Below are 9,689 nucleotides of genomic sequence, written 5' to 3' on the forward strand. Positions count from 1 at the left end.
TGAATTTAAAATGTTTCCAATAATATTAAAGAAATGCTTTGATCACATGCAAAATGGATGCTAATATTTTTACCCATAATACTGTTTTGTACAAAATGTAATTCTCAAAGTCTTTTTAAAATGGATTGCAACATGGATAACCATGAAAACAAAGAAATTCTTGTTGGACATATGATTTTTTTGTATATTTTTAGATGCTTTTTTTCTAACTTGGTTTGTGATGCAGAATCTCAATGGAACAAGCTTTTTGTGTGGTGTTATTTCCCTGGGGTTGCAAAAGAGGTTAAAATAAACCTGAATAAATCAATAAATCAGTAAATAAATAAATGAACAAACAATATGTCTGTTGGTGTATCTGTTGCTCATAATATAAATACAATTTATATAAAGAGTGCATACAAACTAGAAACCTAATGTTGTTGCTATAAATAGTTGTTAGTTTTATGCTTAGTGTCTGGGATGTCACCACTCCAGTTTCATTACTCCTTAACTAAAATGAGCAAAGCCTAAATTAACTGAAAGTAGACTGAATTTAAAATAAAATTTTAAAATGGAAAAAAAAACAAACAACAAACTAATAAAAAATACAAAAAGTTCTATAACTACAAGAACAAGAACAAAACAAGAAAACCCACACACTATTTTAAATGGAAATATACCTCTATTAATCTGTATTTTAACATTAAGACATAAAAATGAAAACTTTAGACATTTTGAAAACATTTTAATTCACCATCTTTTAGAGTATATATTCATATCACATTTGGGCCTACTGCATAAAAAAGGGTTAAAACTAATACTGAAACTAATAAAAACTAAACTGCTATAAAAAAAAGAAACTTAACTGAATTTAAAACAAAAAGTAAAAATAAAATAAAAATAATAAAAAAACATAAAATTATGAAAACTAAACTCCTGTCTAAACGCAGGAAAATACAATTTTAAATGGAAGTTTGACTCTATGTCAATAATGTCTATAATGTATTTTACAATTATTTTAAAAAGAAGAAAAAAAGAAACTTTAACAATTTAGAAGAAATTTTAATTCACCACTATTTGTTGTCAGCAATCTTTTATTTGCTTTTTCAAACATCCACCGTCATACAGGAAAACACCAAACTACAGAAGAAAATAAATAATCTATCATCGTAAACTACCACCTCCAGAGTTTGCAGCATACACCACAACGCCTCTGTGTCTCTGAGTCCACGCTGACTGAATTCACGACGCAGTAGCTGGTTGAAGGGGACCAAACCTCACAGAAACACCTGACTTGGTTCCGTTTGACCAGCCACAGCAAGGCGTGTTGCTTCAGCTGCAAGAGGCGGAGCGAGGGGGGGAGAAAGAGGGCGGGAGAGGGGCATGCAGTGAGGAGGAGGAGGAGGAGGAGGAAGGGAAGGTTACAGGGGGTAGAGGACATAGAAAAAGAAGGAAATGAGAGAGGGGAAGGTGGACATCATCCGCTGTAGTGCCCGTCCTCTTCAGCCTTACCTGATGAGACACAGAGAGAGAAAAAACACCATCACTCCTGACACATCAACACAGACACAAGTGTTCCTATTTCGAGGTTTGGGACAGCCGGTGACATCGCCCCTATTTCCTTCCAAATCCAGGAGCAAACCTCCGCTCTCAGTGACAGCTCTCTCCCTCCCCTCCCTCCCTTTTTTGAGCGTCCTGCGGTTGCTATAATGGGTGACAGCTGTGGTCTGTCAATCCTCCTTGACTGTCAGCCGTTGGGGCAGGGCAGGAATTTTTCAAGAAGTTCCCTGAGACCCGATCATCGAGAGTAACACTAACTGTGCATGTGCACGAGCTGAAGGAGAGGGAGCAGGCCTTTCACCTGTTGCCTTGACACACACACACACACACACACACACACACACACACACACACACATACACACACACAAAATCCCGCTCCCGCCACTTAAAACAGACACGCAGAATGAATCTCCATCTTTTATGACTGTCTTTCTGACTTGATAACACATAAAATCAGCTTTTTCCCAGTGTGGTCGGTGCTCATGTCCCCTTGAAACCACACACTTCCTTACATTCCATAAGTGGTGTATTAATATGGGGATATAAGGAAGCATGTCCTCACAAGGGGCAACAACTGGATTCTCCTCGGACACAAAGCACCCTTTCATAGAGTCCCAGGGCAGCAGGAACAACCGGCTTAACAATGGTTAACTGTGACAGAGAGAGCGGAGATGGATGGAGCTGCAGGAACACGTGACGTGACAGAGTTGTTATATAGGAGGGAAAATTCAAGTTTAATTTTGGTGGAAAGTGTGGCTTTTTTGAGTTTCATTTTGCTAGTTATTTCCAAATAAAAGAAAAATGTAGGACCTTAAGATGCTAAAGAAAACAGTTTATAATTTTAGTTAAAGGCTGCGTAATGCCACAGAGGGGAGGGGAAAATTCATGTTTATTTTGATTATGAGCATGCCTTTTTAGAAGTCCATTTTGCTACTGTTATCACCTAATAAAAGCAAAAAAAATAGGACTTTAACATGCTTAAAAAACAGTTTGTGAGTTAAGTTCAATGCTGCTAAATGCCATAAAAAGGAGAACATTTATTTTTAATTTTGTTTGAATTCGTTCCTAATAATAAAACACTGGTCAAAACCCACCTTTTTAAAACTGCTTTTAAATGAAATGTGAATTAGTGAAATGATGTGAATAATGCGTGTATTTCAATGTTGTGTGTATCATAGTGTGTATTCTATTTCATGATCTTTTATAATTTATGTAAATTTTCTTTGAGGACCTTGAAAAGTACTATAAATAATTTTTAGAATTATTATTATTATTATTATTATTATCTTTTAATATGAGCAAAAAGTAGGACCCTCCGTCACTCAAAGAGAACAGTTTGTAAGTTAACTTCAATGCTGTTAAATACCAGCATGTAATGATGCCGAACTCCCTTGTGTTTAAATAACTCTGGAGGGCGAGGCGAATTCTGACTTCCAGCAGACAAAGGTCACAATTTCCTTTATGCCATGCCAAGTCATTTTTATCCCGACAACTGTGCAATAAAGTCCTTTTTTTAAGAACAGAATCAATGTTAAAATATTTGAAACAACTTAGCTTAAATGCATGTCGTACTCACCTTTATTTCTGCTCCTCTTGTGGTTTTCTTGTGGCGAGGAGCTGATCTTGAGGCCACACACCGGCCTCTCCTACACTGTCTACTGCTGACTTCCAAGATAAACCTAACCACTGTCATGTCAACAAGCCCCGAAACCAAATGGCCTTTAGACTGTGATGAGGATTTCCTGATTCTTTCCTGTATCACACCTCGGCTTCCCCCTCACCTGACAGAGGTGTCAGGCTCTGCATGTATCATAAAACTCACAGAAAACACTGAGCAGCTGCTTTGACGCCTGATTTCGTTCACATGGTGTCAAGAAAACTAGGACTGAATCTGGGAGAAAAATCACTACATTTGCTGTCAAATTTGAACATAAACCAAGAAAAAAGCGACCAACAAAATGAGTCAGAAGGCATATTTTAAAAAGGAACATTATGACCACAAACAGAGAAAAAACCAAACTCTCAGTCCGACCTTGTCCCTGACCAACCTTGTCCACTCTTCAAAGCCAAAACTCATCCCTAACTCCGCTCTCTTCCTCCTGCCCCTCTGCTCTCTTCACCTCCTGCGATCAACCATCCTCCTCCATATCTGGCCCGCTGGATTGTGCCCACAGCAGGCCTTGCAGATCGGCCTTTTCTATCCCGCCAGGAGCGCCCCCCTCCAAAGCGGCCTCCCACCTGTTGGTGTCCTTTAGAAGCCCGGGCCTCTCCTGCGCCTCCTGTCCGGCCCAATCAGGGCCCTGACAGGGGGGAGCCAGCCTGTGAAATCACACCTCTCAGCTGTTCGCACTGGGCTCGAGACACCCTACACCCCTGCCGTTCCTCTGTTCAGCCCCCCCAACCCCACCCTGCCTCTATTTTACACCGAATGTCAATGGCTCCTTTTTGGAGGAAAAAGAAGGGGTAAAAAGAGAGGGAGAAACAAGGAAGCAACTGCACGATGGGCGTGTTTTATTGGGTTCGGGGGGTCTACAGTCCGAACAGCAGTTAGCCACGAGCCACAGCTGAAGCCAAGGTTGAGTTTCAGCCCAGTTTGGTTTCTTCACTCTAGTTTCATTGTATCGTTTACAGGAAAAAGTGACTGTTACCAAGGCATTTAGTAGCGTCGCGCAATTTTTATGCGATGAGATGACGTCCTGAGATGATGACCTTTGTAAGGTAGCCCCAAGACAACTCAATGTGCTTCTTTAAGAAAACTGTTATGTAGACCTGTGTTTAAGAAGCACAGCCAATGATACGTGAGGAGTGTGAATAAGTTATATGGGTGCTCTTGTGGCACCGTAAAAACAGGCAATAAATTCTCCGGTGGTAGCCACAAGGTGACCATCCTGCCGCCATGACACTTACAAAACAACACTGGATATAACACAACATGCATTTGAAGAGAGGAAATAATCAAATATTGTTAAAGATGTAATAAAAATAAAATCTATCAATGTAAGGAGTAAGTTATTGATTCAACTGCAACAATTTATCATCAGCCATCTTTTTTTTCATCATACTTGCTTAACAGGAGCAGTGTGAATGATTTAGTAGCATCTAGGGGTGAGGACTGCAGATTGCAACCAGCTGAAACTTCTCCCCTGTGCCAAGCATAACCTCTTGGTTAGTATTCCTTCAGTGTTCATTTTTCAGGAGGTTTTTAAAGTAAGCCGAATTGTTCGTAGAGGACTCTTCTCCAAAATATACTGATCCATTAATTAAAACCAATAAAAACACTGAATAGAGCAGTTTCACATTAAAAATCACAGTTTTTCTGATACTGTTTGGTGCTAGGCAGCCCTGGATCTGCTAATGTGTGCTCACCTTTTTTTTCTGATAACTTCAGGAGGTTTTTATCAGGAGCTGAAATATTCACAGAGGTTTATTCCTCTCTAAAACAAATGGACCTGTTGATTTAAACGGGTAAAAACACTGAAAAAAGCAGTTTCACATTACAAATCAGTGTTTCTTCAATGCTGTTCAGCATGTTTGAGATGAACATTTAGCCCAGCACCTACTAATGTGTGCTCACCTCAACTAAAAGATCTAGACATTCAGGAAGTTTTCACCAGGAGCTGAATTATCCACAGAAGTCTCTTCCTCTCCAAAATGATCAGACTCTGTGATTAAAACAGGCAAAAACAGTGAATAGGGCACTTTCAAGTTACAAATAAGTGTTTCTCCAATGCTCTTTGGCTCATTGCAGATGGGCTTCTAACCTAGAGGCTAACCTTCAACAGAAGTTTCCTCCCTCCAAAACAAGCAAACCCAGGGGTTTAAACTTGTAAAAACACTGAATACAGGAGTTTCATGTCAAAAGAAAAAAAGTGTTTTTCCGACGCTGCTTCTAACTACACTGGGCACTGTAAAAGAGCAAATGGCCCGGTCTCAAGCCAGTGTTTGTTTAGCTCATTCTGGGCTACTGTAGAAACATAGCGCACTCCGGGGATAAGGACCTGCTCTCTATGTAGATATAAACAGCCCATCCTAATTTAACAAAAACACAATTCTTATTTTCAGGTGCTTATACACTAAAGAACACATACTTATTATATCATGATCCATTTTTGGCCAATATATACCCAGAAATCCTTTACATTGGACCTTTAATTATCTTCGAAGTGATTATATAGATCCTGTAGATCCTTATATGACTGTTTTGAAGCATCTGTGGAACCATACAGTGATTACCAATACTGTAGAGGCAAACGGGCAGAGCTCAGGGGTTCATTTTCCTCTGCTGCAAGCACAAGCCGCTCCACTAAGGTCAACACCTGTGTTCTAAAATCAGCGCTGGGGTTGGGTGTGATAGGAACCCGGGCCTCATTCACAGAAAGCTCGAGCTCAGAGAGGAGGGCTTATATTGAAACCTAAAACTCTCGCTATTTTCGAGGCACTCGCCGTCCACAAATAGCCACCCCATCGCATCTTTGTAGCTCCCGTTTTTATTTTTTTTCACCGCCACAGGATGTTGTCTAAATTCGACAGTTGTTCAATATTTCCCATGGCCTAAAGCCAGGGTGTATCACAAATGCAACATTTCCACTAATGTCAGCTATGCGCCAAGGCCTTGCCAGATATATCTGGGGGTGCTGGGGGTATCAGATGACTTTTGTTGTTGAGTGGATTCCTGGTCGCTCACACCGGACACAATGGTTAAGACACAAATCATAATCCTGCTGTTCCTCTAAACGGGACAGCTGATCACTGTCACATACTGGCTCACAGGCCAACACACAGATCAGCCGTCAAATCATCTGCTTCTCTTTCATCATGTGTCACGCATCATGCAAAAGAGCTCATCTTTCTCTGTGATTTTTTTTCATCTGTCAACCCCTCTTATGTTTAATTTATTGGAGTGATTGGAGTTCCAATCATCAGTTTGGTGATCATTTCTAGATCAAATAAATCCTGTGAAAACCCTCACAAAATATGCTCATCTGATGTGTGTTAAGATTTCACTGTCTTAAAAGCTAACCTTTTGAAAGCTAGAGCGACATCACTTTTCTTGTGCTGCTTTCAGATGGCTTTCACAAGTGTTGAAATGTTTGAGCCCTGAGAAAATTCATGCTATTTCTTTCAAAAACATACAGAAAAACAAATGGCAAGAAATGTGTGGATTAAGAAAATAATTTTTTAAAAAGCTAAGGAAAAGAACCGGGGGAAAAAAAGAACGACGCTAGGGAAAAACTGTATTTATAATTATGTATTTTTAAAAAAGAAATATATATATAATATTTAAAATACTTTTTCCAGGTAATTTCCTTATTTATTTATTTTTTAATTTTCAGGTAATTTTCCTGTACTTTTTTTTTTTTTTTTTACCAATTTCTTCCTTCTTTCATTGAAACTTTATTTAGAATTATCATCAATACATATTTAAAATTATGTCACAAAATCATTATAATTTATAAAGCACTTTGTCAGGTAATGTCCTTTTTCTTTATTTATAAATTTTGCTGTCATTTCCTTGTACTTTTTACTTAATTTGCTCTTTTTGACAATTGATCCAATAGAAAGGCTGAGGAAAAAAAGGAAAAAAAAACTATTTTAAATTCTTAAAGCACATATTTATTTATTTACAAATTTTCAGGTAATTGTTTTTGTACTTCTTACTAATTTTTGCTTTTTTTCTTTCGTTGCTCATTGCCTTCTTCCCATGTTTTTGAGAGGAAATCAAACCAATTGGCCCAGGTTTCAAAGGGTTAATATTTAAGAACAATTAAGCCAAATTGGGAGGTCGACAGCACAGGGGCTCAGCAGTTGTGTTGGATGGTTTCTACAAATTGGGTCAGCAAGGTTATTTTTAACCCATGTTCACATACCGGGGCCCCCGTTCGCTAATCACTTTGTTCCCCTCTGTCATACCCATCTAACCCTCTGCCAACGTCCCACTGCTTCTGGGGAGGTCACAACACACTTTTCTTGGCAGGAGGAAATAATTTCCCTCGGGACAGCAGGTAGGAGTTAGACTGACTAACCCCAGAGCAGTTTCTTCAGCAGTGGGTAGCGTGGGTTTCTATTGGTATAAATAAACTGGCAGCTGACACCAGACCAGGTCCTGCACATGCACAGAACGGGACAGCCTCGCAGATTAACCCTCTGTTCTTTGGAGGAAACTCCCTGCAGGAGATAAAGAGTTAAAGGTCTAATGCATTTTTCAACATGGGCTTGATTTTTCCCTGTTTATGTGCCTAAGTGAGTAATGGAAACATGATTTTTTTTAAAAAAAATAATTGGTTCAGTATTGTAGCTGTAGCCATCAGCTGCAAAACAGGCTGCAATATAATCCCTGCAATCAAGCACCATCAGTGTACCTCCAATAAAAGTGTTTTTGCCACTGACAGACTCACATTGTTATTCTAAGTGTCTGACAACTTATGGAAAGAATCCCTACAGAGATAAATCTTTTGTTACAGAGTGAGATCATTTTTGTTTTACCTTAAACAGCTCTAAAATTGCTATCACTAAACCCACCCGTTTCTGAGCCTGTCAGTGACAAAAAAAAAACAAACAAAAAAAAAAACCACTTTTTGTGGACGTACGTTTACGCCGCTCAGCTGCCCACAGGGATTACACTGCAAATGGTTTTGTTTTACTCAATACTGGACCATTATTATATTAAAAAATATATATTTTGCTTTACTTAATTTTGTCAGTTTTTTTGTTTGTGTTTTCTAATTTAAAGGTCATTTTCTTGTCCTTGTTTTCTAATTATTACTATTACTTTACTATTATTACTATTTTTGGGTCATTTCTCATAATTTCATCATATCTCAAATCATGTCAACTTGCTCAGGTTACAAAGGTAAAGTAATCAAAACATTAATGCATCATTACTTTTAATCTAAAATAGCTTATAATATACATCATTCTGAAATGGGCCATTCTGTACAATGAGTACTTTTACTTTTACGACTTTAAGTATATTTTGATGGTGATACTTTTGTACTTCTACTAAAGTGAGATTTTGAATGCAGGACTGATTGAGTATTTTTACACCGTAGTATTACTTCTTTTACTCAAGTAAAAGATCTGAATATGTCTTCCACCACTGCAAATAATATCTCAAAGTATTTGCAAAGTAGGTTTGATCAATGAGGAAAAATTAAGAAAAATTAGTGGGAGATATAGCAGATTATAAGGAGAAACATCCCCCAACACGAGAAAGTGAAACCTAAACTATAAAACTGGTAAGTCTAACAATTCTTCTATGAGAAATCAACATGTCAGAGTGAACTGCTTGATCCGAACAAAGAGGGTACCATGCTGCTGACTCATTACGTAGTCTGACATTAATGCCACTCTCTGTCCTTCCCTGGGCACACCAGTTGCCAGCCCTGAGGTTGACACAGCTGTTGCAGAGAGCCTGGTCCCGTGTGGTGAAGCAATGGAGCAGAAAGGTCAAAGGTCACCGGCATTTAGGCTAAAAGAGAGAACAGGTGATGGAGAGGTGAAGGCAACTCGCTCCCGTGATTCACAGAGGGGACAGAGGGATTTAGACGGATGCTTTCAGGTCATTCGATTTGAGAATTAAAGACTGTAACCATTTATTGTAATAATAAACTGCAGATCTTATCAAGCTGTTTTTTAATAATATAACACAGAATTTCACATTGACCATGTACTTAACCCTTTAAAACATCGGCAAATTGGTTTTACATCTTTCAAAAACATGAGGAGAAGGCAACAAGCAACTTAACAAGACATGGCCAAAAAAATTAGCAAAAAGTTAGTAAAATTGTTGTAAGAAAAAATATCCAGAAAATAAGCAAAAAAAAAAAGTAAGATACAAAAACAAACAAGAAAATAACCTTAAATAAGTGCTGAAAAAATATTTATATTTTCTATTATATTTTTCCTGTATCATAATTTCAAATACAAAATTATGAAAATTATAGTTATTAGTTATAGTATTAGTTTTCTGGACATTTTTTCCTATTTTTTTAATAATACTATCCTTTTTAAAAAATATTTTAAAGTAATTTTCTTTGACATTTCTTGCCAGGTTGGTCATTGACTTTTACCCCATGTTTTCGAAATAAATCAAAGCAATTTGCTCAAGTTTCAAAGGGTCAAATAGCTTGCGAAAGGCGTCTAAAAGCA

General features: G+C 38.0%; 1 long non-coding RNA gene across 1 annotated transcript; it reads right to left on the reverse strand.

Annotated features, from left to right (window-relative positions):
* Window positions 1-703: 703 nt before the first annotated feature.
* Window positions 704-3,902, reverse strand: LOC148186837 (uncharacterized). The gene is made up of 2 exons (XR_015779144.1): window positions 3,118-3,902; window positions 704-1,491 (listed from the first exon to the last, which is right to left on the reverse strand). It is a non-coding gene; the product is annotated as an uncharacterized LOC148186837 (long non-coding RNA).
* Window positions 3,903-9,689: the final 5,787 nt, after the last annotated feature.

Source organism: Plectropomus leopardus, chromosome 16 (genome assembly GCF_026936395.1).
Source record: "Plectropomus leopardus strain MGB_pleo_1.0 chromosome 16, ASM2693639v1, whole genome shotgun sequence".
Classification (NCBI taxonomy): domain Eukaryota; kingdom Metazoa; phylum Chordata; class Actinopteri; order Perciformes; family Serranidae; genus Plectropomus; species Plectropomus leopardus.